This window comes from Crocodylus siamensis, chromosome 2 (genome assembly GCF_052110815.1).
Source record: "Crocodylus siamensis isolate JL-2025a chromosome 2, ASM5211081v1, whole genome shotgun sequence".
NCBI classification, from domain to species: domain Eukaryota; kingdom Metazoa; phylum Chordata; order Crocodylia; family Crocodylidae; genus Crocodylus; species Crocodylus siamensis.
The window spans coordinates 79074777-79098560 of NC_143396.1; the positions used below are offsets into that span (position 1 = coordinate 79074777).

Sequence of the window (23784 nt, forward strand, 5' to 3'; positions counted from 1 at the left end):
GGTCTGTTACTTCTACTCACACGATGAGGAGGGAAACTTTCCTCAGGACAAAAAAGACCAGTTAAGTGAACCCTTTCAGCTCTATATTATTGCGTACTTAGTTGAAACTTCTCTATCCCCTGGAAGGTTTGTTCAAATTCTTTGCCAATTAATTGATCCAGCTATTTAGTTCACCAACACAACCTCTAAATTTTACCTTCTACTGTACCTAACTTTCCTTTCGGTACTAACAACACTGTTTCCAACACCACACTGGCTTCTGTACCAGTGTCCAGCTTTACTACAAGTTCCATTTGCTTTCAGACTGACTGCCCATTCTTCTTATGCTGCAGTGTTGTCCAGGGCCTCTCTGTAAAATTCTTCAATTCAAGGAAAGTATCCAGGTTGTAGCCATATCGGTCTAGAGGAAAAAATAATCAGGACTCATAGTAGAGATTATATCTTTTATTAGACCAACAAGATTTTTGCAAAAAAAAAAAAATTCTTTAATTGCAAGCTTTTGGGCACAAACACCCTTCACCAGGCACTGGAGAAAAGATTGTCAAAGTTCTCCTGGGTAGAAATGAAAGTTTGTATTTCACAGAATTTCACAGAGGAGTCAATACATGGAAGACTCTTCCGGGCAGTCAGCTGATAGCTGGTATGGAGCATCTCACCTCCAGTGAGGATCTGTGATGATGCAAATTGTCTTAAAACAAAAGCAGGAGCAGGATCTCAGGTTTCAGGTGGTGACAGTTGCTTCCTGCTTGGGAAAATATGAAGATTTCATTTCAATAAATTGGCTAAAATTCACAGGAGGTGAGAGGTTCTTCCCACATGGGTGCATGCACACACACGCACACCCTCCCACCAGGGTCCCGCATGCTCACACCCCACTCCTTCCTTCAGGTCCTGCATACTCGGCCCTCTGCTCACATGCACTGCTTCACAGCTGCAGCCACTGCCTGCCTCCCTCCATCCCTCCTTTGGCAGGACCATAGCCCGGGCACCCTGACCCCACCTGGGGAAGGGCCTTGCTACTGCAGCCAGGGCTGTGCACACTGCCACCCACCTGGAGCAGCAGCAGCCATAGCCTGTGCAGCCCCCTCCAGCCACTATCTTACTTCCTCCGTGCTGCACAGCTTGGCGTGGCAGTGGCAGTGGCAGCCTCTCTGCCTCGCTGGAGGTAGGAGCTCAGCCAGCAGCAGCAGTAGCAGCTTCAGGGATGAATCTCCCCGCAGGTGTTGTGCTTCAGTTCTCACTCCTAAGGGAACAAGTTTCAGATAGACATTTCAAATCTTTATGTTACCAGAGGAAGGTGGTGCAAGGCAAACAAGGAATGAAGTGTTCCTGTGCCAGCATGTGCTTTGTTTCAGTGGGCGTGTCTACATGTGCATTTACACTGGTTTAAATTTACTGCACAGTAAGTTACTGTGCAGTAAGCGGGAATAGGCTGGCATCTACACATACAGGCGTTAAAGCACATAAATGCTGTGTGTGGACTAACTTTGGTCCCAAATCAGTCCACACAGTGTTACTGCCCAGTAAGGCATCCACACATGCATTACTTCACAGTAACTAATCGGTCTTAAATTTGATACCCATACGACGCAAGTATCAAATTTACATTCAAGTTGGAATAAGTTGCTGTATTCACTGTGCAGTATGGGTGTGCACATGTAAATACGTTTCCGTACTGCACCAGTAATTTCAGTGAGAAGTAAATGCACACATGTAGACACACCCAGTGTGTTCAGTTTTACTGCTAATGTGCTTAGCTGCCTCAGAGGGCTAGTATAATGCACCCCTATGCTTTATATCCCACAAAAGGCTCACTGCAACACCTTACAGGCTGTCTACACGAGACACTTAACTGCACAGTCGACGACGCGCAGTAAAGTGTCACCCTAATGCAAGGGCAGGCAAAATATAGCCCAGGGGCCACATCCAGCCAACCAAGCCATTCTATCCAGCCCCCAGGACCCCTAAAAAATTTAGTAAATTAATATTTATTTGCTCCTGGCTGCCTGCCAAAGATGACAGGAGCCAGGGGCAGTAGGACCCAGGAGGAGCTGGCAGGAGCCCAGCCCTGCCCACCCCCAGCCATTTCCCCACTTCCTGCCCCACCAGTGCTCCAGCACCATATGGATCCCAACTGCATCACCAGACTGGGAGCATGGGGCTGTGTGTGTGTGTGTGTGTGTGTGTGTGCGTGTGTGTGTGTGTGTGTGTGTGTGTGTGTGTGTGTGTGTGTGTGTGTGTGTGTGTGTGTGTGTGTGTGTGTGTGTGTGTGTGTGTGTGTGTGCGCGCGCAGAAAGGGGTAGAGTGTGTGTGTGTGTGTTCATAGGGTAAGTTACATGCACTGCCATACACGCATACCCCCACACCCACACCCCAGCCACTCTCTCCCCAAAAACCCCATACCCACTCACACCCCATGTATCCACACACCCACATACATGCTCCCTCACCCCACATACCCATATATTCACAGCCCCACACAAACCTATACCCACCCCCTCACAATATAGATGAGAAAGACTTCATTTTAAGCTATTGTGCAAACACCCCTATGTACACTACACACACAAACACATGTAAATCAAGACAAAAATATTTTTTGAAATCAAATTAATAAATGCTGTAGATATTTGCTTTTTAGAATATAATTTGGTATTTCTCTGGTTCCAAGATTGCAAAAACCTTGCTGAAAGGGGTATTTCTGGGAGCAAAGAGAGGGACTTCTGGTGGCAAAGGTCACAGGTTAGGGGGCGGGACTTCCACTCCCAAGGTGACAACCAGGGGGTGGGGCACCTGTCAAGGGGTGGGGGTACCCTCAACAGCTTGCCAAAACTTGGTAAGCAGCCCTCCACCCAAAATAATTGCCCGCCCCTGCCCTAATGACTAGCCATTACCAGGTGTTTAGAAAAAGGTGCAAGAACCTCCTTGGAAAGATTAGTAAATAATCCTAATGTGCAGGTACAGGTGCTTACTGCACAGGTACTACATGTGAAGGTGCATACTGCACAATAAATTTACTGCACAGTAAAGCCAGATAGCATTAATTCTACATGTAGGCGCACCCCGTGTTTGTTACCAAAGGTCTGCCTTCTTCTACACAGAGCTCCTAAGAAATGTATGGGGTTATATCAAGCAGGAATTCTGAAACAACTACCAGGACCTAGGCAGTCATATATTTTGCCACTGTGTTATTGCTATTCTGTAGTAACTTCCAGTTGTCAATCAGTTATAAAATAGGTCCCTTATCATAGAATCAATGAGTCAGAAGGGACCTAGACAGCTCATCTAGTCCGACCCCCTGCCATGGGCAGGAAGGAGCACTGGGGGTGGGAGGGGTCATAAGACCCCAGCCAGGTGCCTATCCAGTCTCCTCTTGCAGATTTCCAGGGAAGGTGAGAGCACCACCTCTCTGGGAAGCCTATTCCAGGCTCTAGCCACCCTTACAGTGAAGTAGTTCTTCCTAATATCCAACCTAAACCTATCCTCCCTCAGCTTGTGGCCATTGTTTCTGGTGACTCCAAGGGGGGCCCTGATGAACAGACTTTCCCTGAGTCCCTTCTGCTGGCCCCTGATAAGGTTGTAGGCAGCCACAAGATCCCCCCCTCAGTCTCCTCTTCCTCAGAGATACTAATGCCTTAAAAGCCAGGTTTGAGGATCTGTTCCCTTTTACAGCTGGGTGGGAATGTAAATCCAAATAATAATATGAACTTCCTGATAAGGGTGATGCTTATCAGCTTTGGATTTGCTTTTTATTAATTAAGCTAATTTTTTTTGCAATACAACCTTGAAACAACCATAAAATACATCTTTGTTTCTTTAAAAATATTACAATATGATTTTTTTTTTCCCTCTGAAAGTTCTCCTTTTTCTTACAATGTCTTTGACCTATCAGGTAGGTCACGTTCTTTTTAAAACACTACTCTTTATTGAGCGGGGAGAGAGAGAGGAGTCATATTGATTGGTACTTTGCAAACCAAAAAAGCCACTGTAATCCTTTTACAATAGATTGCAACCCAACAAATTATGTGACTGTTCCTAAGATGACCCCTCTGTAATTAAATTTTAAAACTAATAACAATAAAAATTCTCATCCTGATATTTTTTATACAATTCTTTTTCCCTTCCTTCAGCCTCATGAATAATTTGGCTAATTCTCCCTGATTACATAAATACTGAATTTTACTGAAGGTCATGCAGCATGCCCTGTATCTCTCTCATTCATGTGCAAGTTAGTGCTGCATTCTGTGCTTCATATTATTTTACAGTCATGGCAAACAATAGTAGGTTGTTTCCATGGTGGCTTAATGTGTCAAATGTGGTTCACACAGTGAATGGTAAACACCCTGGTTTCAAAAGCTAATTGTCAGAACAGATTTGTTTTTATTTCCATATATCAGTTAACTTTTGCTGCCATTCTCTGGCTTATAGATCACCAGCTGAGTAATCAGAGAACAGCAGTATTTTATGCAAAAACAGGTTGAAAAGATTCAAGAGTGCATGGCCTGGAAAGAAGACTTTCAAAGTTTGAGCCATTCAGAGGATAAAATAAATCAAACTTAGTGCCCCCCAGTACTCTGATTTCATCCCATGCTGTTTTATTCCATTCACCATCTAGTATTGCTGCAAGAAGATAAGCGAGGCTTAAACAAAGTACTAAAATCCCATATTCCTGGTTTAGGCCCTTGTGAGATTGGACCTAAATTTTCTGCAGCTTGCAGTGTCCCAGTAGGCAGTATTCTGTGTCCAGCTGCAGTTCTAATTAGCTGGTAAAATGGAAATTTTATGGGATTCAAAGAAAAAAAATTATAGAGAAAAAGCATATGATGAAGTGTAACAAAACTAAACGTGTTTAGTCTGCTGCTTCAAAAATGCCCAAAACATTGATTTGGGATAGACCTCACACAGTATCTTCACCTGTATATTGAACACCTTCCTTGTGGAGACCAAGAAACTTCAACCCCTTTGTTAACCACAGATATTTTTTCACTACTTTTCTTGGAGTTTTTGTCTAGCTTGGAATTCAAACAAGTCTCAAATTAATACTTGGATGATGCATTAAATGCCTGAAATACAGCTAAGGGTTTTTTTCCCCCTTCTAAATGTATATTCCTCTTCCTCATAGTGCTTTTTGTTTCCTTGTGTTTTAAAGGGTTGGCATTAATAAAATACATCTTTTGTTAGCCTCTCGGGCATTTCTCTTCAGACCACTCTGCTTCTGAGCCAGTAACTTATGCAAACATATGTTGACTCTCAGTTAATAAACATGTTAATCTAAGTTGTTCTACTGCCCACATCACTGTAGCATCTGATGAATAAAAATGAATGCACCTCCTCTCAAAAAAGAATTGTTTAGCTCTTTCCAATTTCTCTTCCTATGCACTCACTGCTCACAAAAAGTAAACGAGATAAATCATTTCAATTGCAATAAGCAACTTAGGTTTGTTTGATTTCAAAAGCAGATCATTTTGGTATTAGCAACATTTGTTACTGACATAAACCTAATCAAATGTCATGCTTCACCTACCAATTAGTAGGTCAGGAAGTAACATCTCCCACACAGAGAAGTGATGAGCGTAGACTACAGGATGGAGGGTCCTTCATATGCAGAGAAGTTGAAGAGACATGAACTATTTTTTTGAGGGAGGGTAAATAAAAAGCATAATAAAAAATGAAATAATGAATTATATATAAGATAAATTGGGAACCCTAATTCATGGTTTTGCATTAGACAAGGAAGCATTCAATGAAACTGGAAAGCAAAAAAAATCTAAATCTGTAAAAGGAAATATTTTTTATTTATACCCCACATAATAGAGTAGTAGTCATGGTAACAGGATACCAATAACACCAAAAGCTTAGTAAGATTCAGAAAGGAGGTTTGAACACACATGTTCACTGTTATTTTTGACAGAATAAAGAGACAGAGATGTCCTCATTCTTTAGGGCACAAGCCTACCTCTAACCGACATGCCATGAAATTTCTCATTAGCACTTATTCTACAATTATCTAGTCTGGATGGGTTCTGCAGAAACATAGGATACCGGACTAGATGGGCCACTGCTCTGACGCTGCATGGCTCTCCCATTGATCCTGAGAACAGCTGTACATGGATAGAGATCAGATCCTGAACAGAATCCTACTGTCCACAGGGTTTCAGAGGACTGTCCAAACTTGGTAAACTGCAAGTCCAGAGCTTTATGCTTAATCAAGAGGCCTTGTCTTTCTTCAAAAGCAGGACACACCACTCTACCTGACAGACGGACTAGCAGTATGATTTGGAAAGGTAAATCCATCTATTCTCATGGGATGACACAGTACAGTGATTCTCAGCTGGAGATTCTCAACCCTGGAGTGCCTTGAGATCCTTTCAAGGTTGCTGCAAGATGCTACAATGTTAGCACACAAGTTAAACCCAGAGATTTCAAATAGGAATTGATAGTTTAAAAAACATGTTTTCCTGTTGTAGGCTTTCTGAGTTCTTTGCAGCAGAAGAATTTCTCTATTCTTTTTCTGTAGTCAAAAAAAAATTAGTGAAAACTAAGCTAGCATTTTCTGAGGGATGCCTTGAGTCTAACAAAGACCCTTAGAAAGTTGAGAATCACAGACGTAGTAACTGTGAAAAATGTAATATTTGTTTTAGCTATCAAAGAACCAAAATATTGTTATTTATACATATAAAGCTTGCTTAAAAAATGGTGAAGTTTTCCACTGACATCAACAGAAATAGGCCAGGGTGTGTATATTCACACACATTTTAGTGCACCTATTGTAATGACAAGCATAACCAATTTATTTTATGACCTTGGTGCAAGAGAGTAAGATCTATGAAGTATTCACTGGGTTACAAAAACTTTAATGTTAAGATACAGACTAAATTACTAAATGTAAAAGTAAATACAACATCTTTCTCTTGAAAAAAAGCCATTCCTCACAATCAAATACTTCCTTCCATTTCACTTTGAAGTTAACAATCAAACTTTTAAGTGCAAAATTGTTCCATAAACCCTGTTTTGGCTACTAAACTATATAACATGACTACTCTTCCAAATTACGTATGAAAAAATCGACTTTGCTTTCTTTCTCAGCTTTGTTGTCAGCCTATATTGTAATGTTTATAAGCAGTGCTTAGATGCACCTGTGGTCACTCCTTCCAGGACTGGTAGGGACTATAATTAAATGCAAAATACAATTCAATCTTACCTAGATTTCTAAAAAGGTGATTACAAAGCTGCCAAGATCACAGTGTCTAAATACCATTATCAGTAATTATAGGCAGCCTTAGCCTCTGTTTACACCAGTGTAAAAGGCTGCCTATAATTAAACCAACACTACTGAAGAAGTAAAATGTACTCAACGAAGCAACCACAAAATCACAGGCTTAGGCTACAGCAGACTAAATGATAAATGCAAGAAAACTAGTAACTTTTTAGAGTAAATCCTATTAGAGTAAATCCATAAAGAGACTTAGAGCTTGTCTATATAGGATCAGCAGCAGGGCTGATGGAAGACAGAACTGAAAACATCCCAAACACCTAAAGCAGGTGACAAATCTAGAGCCGTCTCACAAGTGAGCTCCCAGCTCTGGAACATACCAGCAGTCTCAGCTGGGCAGGGTGTGGGCAGGTGTGCTCAGTCTTTCCTTCCCCCACACCCACCACTGACACAACATAGACAAACTTCTTGTGATGCTTAAATGCCACAATGCTCAGTGATGCAATGGCTAATTTTTAGTTTCCTTGCTACCACTAGGTATTAGGTGCCTGGACGCCCTATGCATTTTAAGCCAAGAGGTAGGGCTTTAAGATTACAATTCACAGGATCCAGCAGGATTAGCAGGGACCCAAACAAGTAGTGTAGGAAGTGCTAAGGAAATGAGTCTGGGACTTTGGTTCTGCTTGTCTCAAAGTAAGAAGTACATCCCTTCCCTGGGACTTGGACTGTGAATCCTTTCCTCCAATTAGCATCTAAGTTAAGTTACACTTTTTCTCATGAAAGTAAAAAGTGCTTGTATCTCTCACCTTATACCCAAGTGCTAAGAGCACTCACCCAGGATGTGGGAGACCCAGGTTCAAATGCTATATCCACTTAACTTGGACCAGGGCTTTGAACCTGATCTCTCAGCTTCTAACACAGCACCAAAATCACCAGGCTATCCAGCAGCCTGGACTCTCTCAGGCTGGTATTAAAGATCTTTTCCTTTGTATAAAAAACACTTTGCACCAGGGAGAGTATAGGGATGACCTTATGGCTTAGTGATTTGGGCCTTCATCTGAGAGATCTGGTTTCTAGTTCTTGCTCCAGAGACTAATTTATTCTTTTGTACAAAGTGAAACAACTTTAACAACAGAGAGACCACAATATCCTACCAGCACTCACCTGAGAGATTTCTAGTCCTACTCCAAATAGAGAGGGGATTTAAAGTGTATTTCCCACCTTTCAGGTGACTGCCCTAAACATCAGACTTCTGGATGTGGGGAAATGTCACCAGCACCAGAAACGTATATAACTATTATGTTTAGACAGCATCTCTACTGGATTTGAAAGGTCTCAGTGGCACCAAAAGGCTGGATTTCAGGTATCTAAAGAGACAATTAGGTGTCTCAGACACTTTGTAGATTTAGCCCAACATTAACAGAGCCTTGCCAGGCAACTGGAAAGAAAAGTTCTGAATATTATTTCTCAGCCCCTTCATTTTGCACTACACCATTACTGCAGTGCTCTTTAGCCTGACAATATAATTGAGAAGAGACGCGGTGTCGTGATTCCAATTTGCAATGCCTAAACAGCATTGTTCTGTAACTCAAAGAGGAGTTAAAATGGAATAAATTATCCCAGATAAGAAAAAGATATAAAGAAGATGCATTTTCACAAGGTGGATCGGATGTTAAATCACCTTCAAACAGACCTTAAGATACTAAGCCTTCAGTGGTCCTTATTTGCATCCTGACTCAAATTCCTCCTTTTGTCCCAAAAGATGGAGACAATTTGTGAAGCACTCAAGTTTTAGACTTTTTGAAACATAGCTATCTTTTTAAGGGAATGAGAAGGTGTGAAAGATTCATTAGGATGATATTGTCTGACTTCTGTCAATCAAATGAAGCAGGAAAGCAGTGTTGTCAACGCTCTTCTCTCAAACCAAGTAATAATCCACTGGCATCGCCTTTTGCTAGAGGCACAACCTATTATACTGTGCCTCCCCCCGGAAGATGTGATCCCCTAATCGCTTGATGGATCACCCTTCTGTGACCTTCACTAGGAAGGTGGACGAGAAGAAGCCGGCAACTCAACGCGCTTTCACAGCAGCCTGGTTCCATGTCGAGCATGCTCAGTGCTGCTCTGACCTACTTTTTGCATGCTGATGTCTGGAGTGCTCCGGCGGCTGCTCAGCTGTGTGAGAGCGAGCCGGTGCGGCTGTCTTCGGCAGCGGCTCTTGGAATGTGGCGGCACTTCAACGTTCCACGGTCGAACGCCTCGACAGCTGAGCGTTCCACCATCGAACGCAGCTGAGATCGCCCGCGGCTGGCCCGCGCGTGTGCTACGGGAGAGCACTGACTGAGGAGGACGGCGGCAACAGCCGCAGCGGAGCCACCTCTCTCGTAAGCATTTTCCAGGGCTTCGCTTCAGTTTCTTCTGCCTTCGCTACACGGGTGAAGGCGAAAGGCTGCGCGGCAGCCTCCGGCGGAGCCGCACGGGGAGAGCGCACTGGATCTCGGGGGCACCCGCATTAGTGACAGCAGGGAAAGGAGCAGAAGAGCCTTTGCTCCCGGGGGAGGGAGGGATCGGCATGCAGCTGGAGGCTGGATTTATTCCTGCAACTTTTCCGTGCCTGCAGAGCGTGTCCTCAGCACCGCGGGGGGGTGGGGATTACAGGAAACTGCTGTCCGGGAACCCCGGGGAAGCGCGTAGGACTGAGTGAGGGGCCGGGAGGAGAGAGCTTGACGGGCTGTCTGCTCTCGGGCTCCAGCCTGCCGCTGGTGATACGCCAGGCGAGAGGCTCCCCCGGCCCAGCTGTGCCAGGAGGGGGAGCCTGACTCCTAGCTCCGGGAGGCCTGGGGAGCCTCAAGATCAGAGGTGGTGGGGTCCTCCACCTGCCCTCTCTGCGGCGGTTTGTGCCACCCAAGAAAATGAGTTGGGGGCGTCTTGCAATTCGCCTCCCTTCAGTTCAGACCCCATGGGCATGGCAAGCTGTGCAGGTGCTACCAGGCTTTGCGGAAGGCAGACTTCTCAGGTCCCAGCCACATATGACCTAACCATGGTAAAGGGCCATGTACTGTGCTGGGGATTTGCTCCTCAAGGTGCTTTGGTGGTTGCTGTCCATTCCTGACCGGGTGGCAGGCTGCGGCAGAGTAAATTGCCTTCTCTCTCCTAAGATTAGGCTCCAGGGAAGGGGCTTCCCCATCCTTTTGGGATGAGACGGTTGTTATGGTTGCTGATCATTTGAGGAAATGTTTTAATTTCTCTTCCTTATCCTTGCAACCTGGCTTTTGCCTATGTCACATTGACTATGTCAGTAGTCACGCTGCTCTGGGTGTCACTTGCCTTTCATACCTCCCTGGTTTATGGGCTGGGCTTGGTGAGAGTTGGCCTCAGTTTTTTGCCTTTTTCTCTAGTGCTCTATTCACTGCTCTGGATAAGGATCTGCAGCAGTACAGCCTGTTGCTATTTCTAATCTGCAGCACTGCTGATTCCAGGCAATCAAATCATGAACTGCAGCAAAATGTGAGATCCTCCAGCCTGGTGTGTGGGGTATACCTAGGACTTGCATTGTTTTATTAAGCCTTTTTTCACATGCACAGGATTTGATGCTTAGATCAGTGGTCCAGATAGGCCTGTATCCCATCTGACTAGCCATTACCAGATGGTTCATAGAAAGGTGCAAGAGCATAGTTGGAAAGATGAATAAATAATCCTAACAATAACAATTCTGAATGCCAGTTTTTAAAATACTGTGTGATTCAGCTTGGAAACCCAAGGATTGGCTCTGGTGCTTCTCAGTAAACTATAATATCTCTCTGTCTCTGTTTCGCTTAGACCTTTTCATCTTTGGCCAGGTGACAGCAGATAGTAAATCTGTTCCATATTAATTGTCCCTCTTTAGAAAAGAAAAAGTATGTAGTCCTTTAAGTAGGATAAAGCAAACCTTACAGGAGAGTTTTCAAATTGTACTGGTTTAATTGAAAGTAGTATTCTGCACTAATTTTAAAATTTTTGCTCAGTGAAATACACTCGTGAGGTATCTGTATTTTGTTAGTGCCCTGCAAGGACAGCAGTCATACAAGCTAAAAACGGCCAACTGGTCTTACATAATGCCATCATATAATGTTTCTCAGCAATACAATACAGGCACTATAACATCAGATCATCTATTGTAAAGAACAAACAATGACACTGAGCAGTTGCATATTTACTTCTTTGGTTGCACTGCCCAGGCTTTTTAACAAGGAACAAAAGTTTTTAACTATCAGACAACATTAGTGTCTTTGACAGTCAATAAGTTGCAGCTTTTTCTAATTGATTTTACGTCCTGATAGACATCCTACCTGCTGTTGTTTTCCTTTCCAAATGCTACTAGTAGCATCTCCTTTAGTATACATCTCTGCTGTAAAACTGAAATAGCAGTTCACAGTAGAACAGTTAATGTATGTGCAAGTAACATTTAGCATTTATACTTGTTTAAATACACACATTTTTAACGGTTTATTTGGTTGCAATAGGTTCGATTAGAGCTTTGCTGTATTTTGACTCGTTTCAGTGGAAATCCTGTTGGCAGGGCATGCATCTTTTGTTTGGTTTATTTGTTTACAGGCAGCAAAAGCATTGGGGTTGTGTTTGTGCCGGGGATAGTAAAAATCCCTTTCTTTACCATATAAGCCTTCTAGCTTAAACTATTGGATACAAACACCATTTTACTGAACAGAAAACCTGTGGCTTTTTCTCTGCTTCTTTAATAAACCACTACAGTACTGTAAATTACACTGAATATTTGTAACTTTAAACAACTCTAAGAAAACAAGTTTAAATTAAGCACTTCCAAATAGCAAACTTAGAAGCAAGAGCAGAGAGAAATCCTCCCCTGGACAGTAACTATTATAGTACATATATAGCATCATAGAGGTGTGTGGTGTTTGTCAGAGACAGATTTCCTGTCCTGAAGAGTTTGCAGTTTAAATTGGGAGTTTTTTAAACGCAATTAAATTAATAACTGTAAGTAGCATGAGCAGCTGATATGCACTTCATACTTATGAGCACAGAAAAATTTAGATTGTACAGTTTCAGCTATCTTCTCCAGTTCAGCAGTTTGTGACAGCTCCTGTCTATACTGCAATAAGTGTTGTGTTTAGGAAGCTGCCTAAAATACTGTACATTAACAAAATACTGTACATTAACTGTCCAACAAAATGAAACATGCTCTCAGTACCAAGTTGTTTCTACCATATTCCCCATGTGTTCAATAGCATTCCTAACAGACACAGCTATACAATGGTTAAGGAAAAGAAACACTTAATACATAGCTTGATCCCATTTTCACAAAAAGACAAACTGACTTTCAGATGTTTCCAACAAACGTGTCATATCCTGCAAGGTTAAGAGCACAGGGAATCAAAGTAAATGGGATCAGAGTCATTTGCATTTCTATTGCTGGTGAGGCCATAAATCACAGAATCTGGAGTCTGAAACCAAGGGAGTATTAGCAATGTTTTAATCAAATGAGATAGCACAAGCTTTCATGAACTCCAGCTTACTTTATACACTGTGTGCTTGTCCTCTCACAGCATCTGATGAAGTGAGGTGAGTGATTTGAATACAAAAGGTGGGAAGAGAGGAGGGGAGAAGAGGGCAGCAAATTTAATAAGAGAACCTATGGGGGAAAAAGGGGTCACAAACTAATCCAGGTAATGCGATAAGAATCCATAGCCCCTGTTTAACCCGTGCTTAACACAATCCAGTCTATGGATGATTTCTTGTTCCACAATTTCCTGTTCAGACTGGTTTTTAAAATTCTGTTGCCTGAGAACAGGAATCCTGAGGTCAGCAGTAGAGTATCCAGGGAGGTTAAAGTATTCTGCCAGAAGCCTCTGTTTTTCTGCAGCTGATGTCAGATCAGTGTCCATTCATTCCTAGGGAAACTCTTTGAGAAGATCCTCAAGGAGCACATGTGCGATGGGCCGGCTTCAGGGATGATGCTCAAGGGCAACCAGCACGGTTTCATTAGGGACAGGTCATGTCAGACCAACCTGACTGCTTTTTATGATCAGGTCACAAAGGCAATGGGTGCAGCTGTTGCTGTGGACATAGTCTTTCTAGACTTCAGCAAGGCCTTTGACACTGTCTCTCATCCTATCCTCATCAAAAAACTAGGTGACTGTGGCATTGATGCCTACAGAGTCAGATGGATTGCAGATTGGCTCAAGAGTCGTACTCAAGAGGGTTGTGGTGGACGGGTCATATTTAACCTGGGGGGGAAGTGGGCAGAGGAGTCCCCCAGGGCTCGGTCCTGGGGCCTGCGCTGTTCAATTTCTTCATCAGCAATTTGGATGACAGGGTGAAATGCAACCTGTTTAAATTCGCTGACGATACCAAAATTTGGGGTGAGTTGAGCACACTAGAAGGGAGGGAAAGATTGCAGCAAGATCTGGATAGGTTACAGGAGGGGGCTAACATAAACAGGATGCGTTTCAATACTGACAAGTGCAGGGTGCTGCACTTGGGCAGTAGAAACCAGCAGCACACTTATAGAATGGGAAACTCCCTTCTTGAGAGCACGGAGGCAGAAAGGGATCTTGGAGTCATTATTGACTCCAAGATGAACATGGGCCAACAATGTGAGGTCACGGTTGGCTGGGCTAACCGGACCTTGTCGTGCATCCACAGGTGCATCTCAAGTAGAGCCAGGGAGGTGATCCTCCCCCTCTATGCAACACTGGTCAGGCCACAGCTGGAGTACTGTGTCCAGTTCTGTGCGCCCCATTTCAGGAGGGATGTGGACAACATTGAAAGGGTCCGGAGGAGGGCCACCCACATGATTGGGGGACAACAGGGCAGACCCTACAATGAAAGACTGCAGGACCTAAACCTGTTCAACCTTCACAAGAGAAGGCTGAGGGGGGACCTGGTGACCGTCTATAAACTCACTAGGGGGGACCAGAAGGGTTTGGGGGGAGACACTGTTTCCCCTAGCGCCCCCTGGCATGACAAAGAACAATGGACACAAATTATTGGAGAGTAGGTTTAGATTAGACATCCGTAAGAACTACTTCACAGTTAGGGCGGCTAGGAGCTGGAACCAACTTCCAAGGGAAGTGGTGCTGGCTCCTACCCTGGGGGTCTTTAAGAAGAGGCTTGATGCCTACCTGGCTGGACTCATTTGAGTCCAGTTTTTTCCTCCCGCCCAGGCGGGGGGTCAGACTTGAAGATCTACAAGGTCCCTTCCGACCCGACTTCTATGATTCTATGATTCCTTCATGCGCATAGAGATCACTCAGTGTAGACAGCAGAGGGGCACTGTAAACAGGTGATGGCATATATGACATTGGGGCCAGGAACAGAAATTACACAGACTGGTTTTAGTGATCAGAAACTGGTTTAACCCTGTAACAGAATAAATATCCAGTGCACATAAACCAGTTTTTAAGGGGCTGAAACTTATTTAAGATAAATGTGGTTGAATGATACTTAACTAATTTAGGTCAAACTGGTTTATGAAATTTCTTAGTTTAAGTTAAACCACAGTCCCCCAGCATCCCAGGATGTTTTGCAGCCCTGGGCTAGGCTGTACTATCTGCTCCAGACAGCTGGGTTGGCCCTGCCCTTCTACTCCCTAGTTGGGGCAGTGAGGACTGGCTGACAAGGAGCTGGGGACCATAGCTGGGTCTGCCTGGTGGGAGTGGTGCAGCCCCAGCCAGACTCTTCCCCGCTGGCGTGGAGAGTGTGGGGGCAGGTCTGGGGAGGCAACGGTCCAAGAGGGACTGGCCCCCCCAGGCTACCCCCAGCTTGGGTCTGGGGTCTGGGAGGGGCTTTAATCCCCCCTTCCCCAGCTCAGTGTGCTGGCCAACAGGAGAGGGTCCCTGACTGCTTGGGCTGGTGTGACCAAAGAAAGCAAAAAACTACATTTACATTATAAAACAGCAGGAGACCAGCAAACTCCACCCCTTCTCACCTCTGGCAGAGACTGAGGCAAGCAAGTAATTGATAAGGGGAGGGGGAGAGGGCATAATTCCCTTCAGCTTCCTCAAGCCGTGGGGGAGGCAGAAGAGGCTGAGGAACTGGGGTTGGAGGGACTGGTCCCCTGCCACCTGTGAGCACAGGGCCAAGCCCTGTAGGACCAAACTTAGAGGTGGGAGATGTTGGCAAAGAACTGGCGCACGCATCACATGTATGTGGTGGGAACAGAGCTAAGGGAACAGGAGAGGGTCCCAGACTGCTTGGGCTAGTGTGACCAAAGGAAGTAAAGAATTATATTTACATTATAAAGTAGAACTTGTAAAAGTTAGGAGACTGGAATACCTAAGCAGAGACAAAAGATACTGAATGCATGAGAGTGCTGCCAAAGGTGCTATAGGTGACAAACATACTAATGTCAAGGCACACAAATGGGAGAAGGGGTGCAAGTGCGCCTGTAAAAACCCAGGTAGAGATGGGCCTGTGGGATTTCCACTCCAACACCTAAAGCCACCTGCTGATTCCCCAAGAAGGACTTGCTGAATCTATTCCCTTATGGAGCAAAAGTAGCAGAAGGGTCAAAAAAAACTCTCTTGACTAAGCAGGAAGTTGCAGCCCTCCTGCAGAAAAAGAAAGAGGTGTACAAACAATAGAAGCTTGGGACAGCCTCTAAGGAAGACTACTTAACAATGGCCCGCACTTGTAGAAAACAGATTAGGCAAGCTAAGGCAGAAACCAAACTAAAACTAGCTACAAGAATCAAGGACAACAAGAAGTCCTTCTTTAGCTACATAGGGAGTAAAAGGAAAACTAATGGGAGTCTCAGGCTGCTACTCAATGCTTGGTCACTACCACTCAGGAAAAAATGGAACTCCTAAATGACTACTTTGCCTTGGTCTTTCACAAGACCAAGGGGAACAACGTGCCAGGCAGGGCACAGAACGAGCAGGGTGGGATTGACATCGTTCCCACCATTGCCATAGAACTGGTGTATGGTCAATCAAAGAAATTAGACGTATATAAATCAGCAGGACTGGATGAACCCCACCCAAGAGTGCTGCAAGTGTTTGCCGAAGTAATCGCAGAGCGCCTGGCAGAGGTCTTTCAAAAAAATCCCAGAGGACTGGAAGAGGGCCAGTGTTTTGCCCATCTTCAGGAAGGGGAAGCATGAAGACCCGGAGAACTACAGGCCATTTAGCTTAACTTCTATTCCAGGGAAAATCATAGAAACATTCATCAAAGAGGCTATATGTGACAGACTTGCAGAAGGTATAATACTGAATGACAGCCAGTATGGCTTCATCGTGGGCAGGTCTTGTCTGGCCAACCTCATTTCTTTCTATGATCAGGTGACTTGTCACCAGGACAAGAGAAAAGCAGTTGACATCATATACCTTGACTTCCAGAAAGCCTTTGACCTGGTATCCCATGAGGTACTGATCAGAAAACTGGAGGATATCGGTCTCAACTGTGGGACTATTAAGTGGCTGCGGGGTAAGACACAGAGTCCGAATGAATGGATTGGTGTGGTCCTGGTGAGATCGGGGCAGTGGCATACCCCAGGGGTTGGTACTTAGCCCAGTGCCATTCAATATCTTCTTCAACGACCTGGATGAGGGGATGAAAAGCCCATTGGCCAAGTTCACAGATGACACCAAGATATGGGGTTGTGCGGACACACCCACAGATAGGCTGCAGATACAAACAGACCTAGACAGGCTGGCATGTTGGGCAGAATGTAACCAGATGAGGTTCAACATAGAGAAATGCAAGGTGCTGCATCTGGGAAGGAAAACCCCCCAGCACACCTAAAGGCTGGGCATTGCTAACCTGACCAGCACTACAAATGAAAGGGATCCGGGGATAACAATAGATCCCAGCATGAATATGAGCCAGCAATGCAACACGGTAGCTGCTAGGGCCAATCAGACTCTGGCATGCATCAACTGATGCATCTCCAGTAAAACCAAAGAAGTGATTCTCCCACTTTACTCAATATTGGTGCGGCCGCAGCTGAAATATTGCATCCAGTTCTCAGCACAACACTTCAACAAGGATGTGCTAAAGCTCAAGAGGGTCCAGAGAAAGGCCACCCACATGATCGAGGACTTGCATAGCAAGCCATATGAGGAGAAGCTGAGGGATTTCGGACTCTTCAGCCTAAAGAAAAGAAGACTGAGAGGGAACCTGATTGTGGCTCGGCACTATATCAGAGGTGTACATCAGGGGCCTGGTGCCCTGGCAGAAAACTAGAAACAGCAGCCATAAACTCCTGGAAGATAGTTTCAGGCTGAACATTAGAAAAAACTTCTCTGCAACTAGGGTTTCCACATTATGGAACAAGCTCACCCCAGAGGTAGTACAATCATCTTCCCTAAAGATCTTCAAGAGAAGACTGGATGGTCACCTAGCTGGGGTCATCTGACCCCAGATGTCTTTCCTGCTCATGCAGGGGGCTGGACCTGATGCACCTTTGGGGTCCCTTCCAGCCCTATGATTCTGTGATTCTATTCTATGATTCTAATACCTGGCTTAAGGAGACGCTGCCTCCAGAATTACGTAAGACTTATGTAAGGTTTTCTCTTGTCTTTTTGGTTTCTTACATTCCATTTTAAGTTAGACTAAAGTGTTTGTGCTCTCACTGTGTTTTACTGCACCATAACTTAGCTTAGGCAAAGATTTTTGTTGTTCTTTGTGTGCTTCAGAGAAAGCATTATTCTTCTTCAAGCTTTTATGAATTCAGTGCCACCACCTGTTTCCCCACCACCTCCTCCTCAGCCTGGCAGGGGCTGCCCTCTCGCTTGAGTGGGGAGCAGTGGGGGAGAGAGAAGTCTGGCAGGTGCTGTCCCCCCACCCCACCCAGCCAGACCTGGGCTAGGGTCTCACATGGGCCACAGTAGGTTTAAAGCACCCCCCCGCCAGCCTCAGCACCAGGGCTGAGGCCTGGGCATGCCTCTTCTACACAGGTAGGGAGGGGAGAATAGCCTGGGAGCTTCAGTCCCTTCCCCTTGGCAGTGGCTGTCAGGCTGGGAGGCATGCTGTAGCACCCCCCAGCTTCTGGCCTGAGCCACTGCAGACATGTGGCTGCACTACCTGAATCAAAAGTGAATGTCTGTTCACTTGCTTCTCAGTTTAATCTCTGCAGCTTAGACTCATCTGCAAAGACTGAATCCATTCAGCCTCAGGCTTTTTGACTGTCTGTACTTAGCCTGGTAGAGTTTCAGGTGAATTAACCTTGAATGTTACACTCCTTGTTATTCAGTCCAGTGATGGGGCACAGCAGGCATTTGGGTCCATTGCAAGACCTGGTACTTCAGTGAGGATAGGACTTAGCCCCTCAACCCAAGTGCCATCTCTCAAATCTTCCTCTAAGTCAGGCTACTTTGAGACACAACCCCTCCTTGAAAAAGATGACTAGGTTAATAATGATGTGTCTAAGGTGTTCAAGCTGTGGGCTGTAGGTGACAACCAGAGGAATTCCGTTGTCTGTGTCTCAGGGTTGGTAATGTAGCAAGTCAGAGGGTGGTCTGAATCTGGTTTGGTGATTCGAGTAGCTACAGTTTTAAGATTGCATTTTAATAGTAGGAATCCCTGCTCCACATCTTTAAGATGTTTTTCCTAGTTTGTGGGATCAGAGCAGAACACATGGAACATTACTATGACATTAAAAGGCTGGTGTGTGAGATCTGGTTCTAACTGTTCTATTCTTTGTTGCTGGGACAAAAACATTTCAAACTTAGAGCCAATATGTGGCTTTGTACATCATGCAGACACCTTTGGGTGAAATACTAATTTAATTTAGTTCTTTAAAACTGAAAAATCCTGCATTAGCTAGGATAATATAATTTCTTATCTGCATATAAGGGCATTCTAGAAATGCCATTATCAAAACAATGGGGATATGATTACTTCTCCCTGGTCATCATACTGTGATTTAATTAAATCAATCATATCCACATTGTAAAGCATCACAATGTGCACTGAACAGAAAGACTGAACTGAGAGGATACAAATAAAGCTTCTTTCCCTATCAGGAGCCATCTGTTTTGGCTGAGGGTTGGTTGACTTGCAACCATGTACCAAGGTAACAGAACGTGTGACTTCAGACTTATTTATTTGGTGAAGGGTGGTATGTGGACGCTCTGTATTTCAGAATATAAGTAGCTGCTGTCAACGAGAACATGTTTGCATATGGAGCTCTTCCTAAGTAATTCCATGTGTCCCATGTTTTACTCTAGAATAAATGCTTCCAATTAACTCCTTGTTCAAAACAACTCCAGATGCAGAAAAGTCTTAAGGCTTGGTTTACACACAGGCTTTGTAACCATTTAAATATTTTGGTTAGGGATATTACATTTTTTTAACAAAAATAATTAAAGCACAAGATTGCATGGTTATAACATGCTTTATACTAGCATAGCTTATTCCATAGGTCAGGACCACACCACTGACTTCTGGTAGAAGGGATGTGGGTGTTAGGGATATGAAGCACAAGTTTTTGTAAACTGATGAACTGAGCTTCAGTTCACAAGAGCTCATGCTACATTTTATATATATATAGTGTGTGCACAAGTGCAATTATACCCTGGCCCTGACACGCACACACTTTGGTTAGCCTATGAGATGCAAATCTACCCTGCCTTCTACTTGACTTCAGACTAATACTGCTAACTACATTTCTTTGAAATAGTTCTGCCAGAAGAAGCCTTTAATGTAGACACAGTTGCACCAGCAAAACAGTATCTGTTGGTTCGTTCACAAAAGATGATTTTCCATACAAGTACGAAGTGCAGCTAGGACAATATAGTTTTGACCTTCCCAGAAACACTTTGCTCATCTGCTATCAGCATATAGGCATACTGGCAACACTTTCCTGATGCATACCATGCTGTAACAGGATAAGTTATATGACTAGATAAGCTGTATATAGCATATAGTACAGTATAAATAAATCCACACAAACAGGCTGTACTGCTTTAACTATAGTTTCAAAACTGCATACTTAAAAAGGTATTAATGGCATAAATTCTGTGCATTGGCAAGATCTAACACACAGATTTCAGGTAAAATGGCTTTGGGTGGTATTATTGTAAAAATCAGATCATGCATTGAAATAGCTAACCTGGTTCAAGTTTATTTTGACTAGACCTGCTCTAAGTCCTCTTATGGCGTAAGAAAGTCAGAACCTTAGTCTCTTTGTTTGTATTCAGTCTTTTAATTATAGTTTGGATATGATTATGAGACAGGTTCATATTTTGTAATAAAGTTGTAATTAAAACAATTTTTTAGTTTCCCCTACAGCACTTACAGCCTCATGGTTGCTGTGTGAGAGAGTAAGAAACTAATACTGACTATATACAAATGTGCAAGAGTTGCATTGTTATTATCACAGCAATGAAAAGGGCAAAACATGAAAGGTAAAAAGAACATAAATAGTGAAAAGACAATTGGAAAATCCTACAGTCTTTCAAATTTAAATAACATTAGCTCTCCAGTGTGGTAGAGGCATGGAAATGAAGCCCAGCACCTTGACCAGGCCCCACTTCACTTTAATTTGTCTCCACATCAATGCAGAGATCTACTTTGGGTTGCCCCATGATATGGGAGACTACACAGTATTACCAAAAAGCTCTTTACTAATGAGTGAAGAAATTTAAACTTTAAATTGCCATCATTAACTCACCTAAATGACTGCTAAGTTATTCCTTGAAAACCACCTCTGAGAATTCTAAACTAGTCATAATCACAATGTCAGTACTTAACTTCTTCACACTATCTCCTGGAGGCAAGTAAGTACTCTCCTGGAGGCCAGTAAGTACAGAAAGGACACGTCTACACAAGACTGTACAGCACAGCAGACTAATTTACTGTGCAGTATAACATCACCGTCTGCATGTGTGTGGCAGTTAGGGCACAGTACACTACTTTGCTGCTCTGTGAAATAGTCCCATCAGATAAAAGTGGTATACAGCAGTACAGTAAATTACTGCACTTAAACAAGTGTGTGGACAGTTCTGTTAGGATTAGTTTGCTTCAGCTCAGATTGAAACGAAGTATATTCAGTCGCATTAATTGCACATGTAAACACATCCAAAGAGATTCATTAACAACTGGTAACAACATGCATCTTGCAGATTAATTCTTACATATTTTTACATAATCATTGTAGCTGCCTAAAGTCAAAAAATAATCTGGTGGGAGTTGTTATATACGGATTCATAATGCTTCTGTTACTGAAAGGAGTCCTTCTGTTAAAATTCTGTTTCTTAATACTATATTGAATACATTGAAAATACTAAACATTTCCAGTTTTTCATACAAGATCAAGCAGATTGTCTGTATTAAATGATGAGTCCTAAAAAGTCTTTTAAAACTAAACTTAGGTTATAACTTTAATTTGATCCCATCACACATAGATCTACAGACAATTTTTAGAAAGTATAAAAAGCAAAGGAAATTTTTTTTCTCCTTATCATCTAGGAAAAATTAATCAGATGCACCATAAGCAAAGATGACCTTTCCAGAAAGTTCACTGAATAGGGAAAGAGATGATACTTGCCTGTGTCTGCACTGCCTTTTGCCTTTTTCTCTTGCATACTCTTTTACTCATACACCAAGTGTCTTCCATTACTTACAGAACTAGCAGGATTTTGCAGCCACCTGCCACAAATATAAATAAAAGAGACAAAGAACATTAAGAAAATGAGAACTACACAGAGTCACCTGGCATGAGGCAACTCATAGAAATGGTATTTGGACAGGATGGAGAGGTTCTACATCTCTTCTCAGCCCTTCTTTCCTCCCTCCCTCCCTCCTTTCTGTTACTGCTACCTTCAATAAAAGGAAGTTAGGAGTAGAAATAGATGTCAGCAAATAAAGCTAGTCAGCTGTGCTGGGACACATCCCTGGGGTGTGTCTCTAAGAAGGGAAAGTCAGGTAGGCACTTCTAGGTTAAATACAGACAGTCAAAAAGTACAAGGCTGAATTGATTCCAGCTTTGCAGGTTAGTTTAAACTGCATAGATTGAACCAATAAGCAAGTGAACAGACGTTCACTTTTGAGTCCAGAAATGCAGTCACATGTCTGCAGTAACACAGGTCAGAAGCCAGGAGGTGCTCTAGCATCCCTTTCTGCTCTTCTGGAGCAGACAGCTTGGGCCAAAGCTAGCCTGCCCACCCTGTGAGAGGAGATTTGCAAGGAAGGTGCAAAGCATCCTAGGATGCTGAAGGACTGTGAGTTCACTTGAATCTGGAGGGAATCTGGCACAGAAGTTCAACAAACCAATTTAACTTAAATCAGTTAAGTCTGATACTACCTCCATCCAGGTTTATTTAAAACTGATTTTGGTCATTTTGAAAGTGGTTTATGTGCCCTGAACTTCTGGTGTGTTACAGATTTGAACCAGTTTCCAATCACTTTTACCGGTTTATGTGTAATTTCAGGGGCCTTATCCTGCATGGAAATTCCCAGGGTCCACAGGAATAAGCTCCCCTCAACTCCTGAGTACCTGCCCAGAGTAGCTGGAGAGTGCAGGTAGCTCTGCATTGCCCAGGATCTCCTGTGCTAAATAGCAGCACAAATGAATACCACCTTTGTGGCCACAAACATGTGGCATTTGTGATGTGGCAAGGGGCATGGACAGCTGTTTGCTTAACCTCTGTGCTGCCACAGTGATGTTTGTGGTGGCACAAAGGCAATGAAAGGCAACATCTGTTTCCACCCAAAGTCTCTGATCCATCTGTTTACTCCTGCACCAAAGAAGTAGATGTGCTACAAGCTGTAGCCAAGGGTATACTTGTAAGGAGTTAAGCAACCATTTAATAAAATGATAAAGCTGTTTGTGTACCAAATTATGAAGTGGTGATTGCATAACCTCCGAACAAATGCAGTTGTTAATAAAGCCAGATGATTTATGTACCAGAGCTATCTATACAGTATATATAGTATTTATACTATTATATAGTAAAACACTGTAAAGACTTTTACACTGTAAAGACCTGATAACTAGCTGGATGTCAACTCCTAACCTTAGAAAGTTTCTTTGCTACTGATTTCACAGCAGATAGTGCTGTATCTTGTAACTCCAGTACACTAACAGAATATGCCCATCAGAATGCTGCTGTTTTAACTCAGCAGCTACAATTGCTGTTTTTATTCATGTTTTCATAAGTTTTCTTTTTTGCCGAGTTATTTAAGTTGCTCTGTCCACTGGAAAAATATATTTTCAAATTCCTTCAGTTTTTACAAATGGGAAAGGAAACCTCAAAACTGCCCAATTCCACTAAGTATCTCCTTGGGGCTAGTATCCTTACAAGCCTCTCAAGTTCAGGGTGCTACAAGAGTGGTAGCAGTGGGTTTTTTTCATGCTGGCCTTAAAATGAAAAACCTAATTGCAAAGCAGTATTTTTCTTTAGTGGCTGTGAATTTTCTTTTTAACTTTATTTACTGCTCAAATCAAGTGCTCCTTAAACTGAGTGAATGACATTATACTAGATCACACTTTTTTTTTAACCCCATATACTTCTATCAGATTGTGTATCTTAATACTTGGTGTCTTATTGTGGTAACTTACTGACATGCAGCTGGATCTTGAAACAAAGGTTAAAGAAAACTAACCAGTCCCT

At 43.3% G+C, this 23784-nt stretch overlaps 1 protein-coding gene and 1 long non-coding RNA gene across 7 annotated transcripts in view; one reads left to right on the plus strand and one right to left on the minus strand.

Annotated features, from left to right (window-relative positions):
• Positions 1-463: 463 nt before the first annotated feature.
• LOC149870429 (uncharacterized) overlaps positions 464-23784 on the minus strand; it is a 98397-nt gene continuing 75076 nt past the window's right edge. For 4 of the 6 annotated variants that reach the window (XR_016440751.1, XR_016440753.1, XR_016440752.1 and 1 more), the window contains 4 exons: positions 21720-21820; positions 5525-5627; positions 1052-1243; positions 464-742 (listed from right to left, as the gene is read on the minus strand). This is a non-coding gene — a long non-coding RNA (uncharacterized LOC149870429). Of the gene's footprint in view, positions 743-1051; positions 1244-5524; positions 5628-8906; positions 9042-9346; positions 9476-21719; positions 21821-23784 lie in introns of those variants that run through there. The other 2 variants (XR_016440749.1, XR_016440750.1) reach the window with 2 other exon arrangements.
• Positions 9463-23784, plus strand: part of MFAP3L (microfibril associated protein 3 like) — a 56860-nt gene continuing 42538 nt past the window's right edge. The window contains exon 1 of the mRNA XM_090036200.1: positions 9463-9597. The gene's annotated coding sequence lies outside the window, so the exon portion shown is untranslated. The remainder of the gene's footprint in view (positions 9598-23784) is intronic.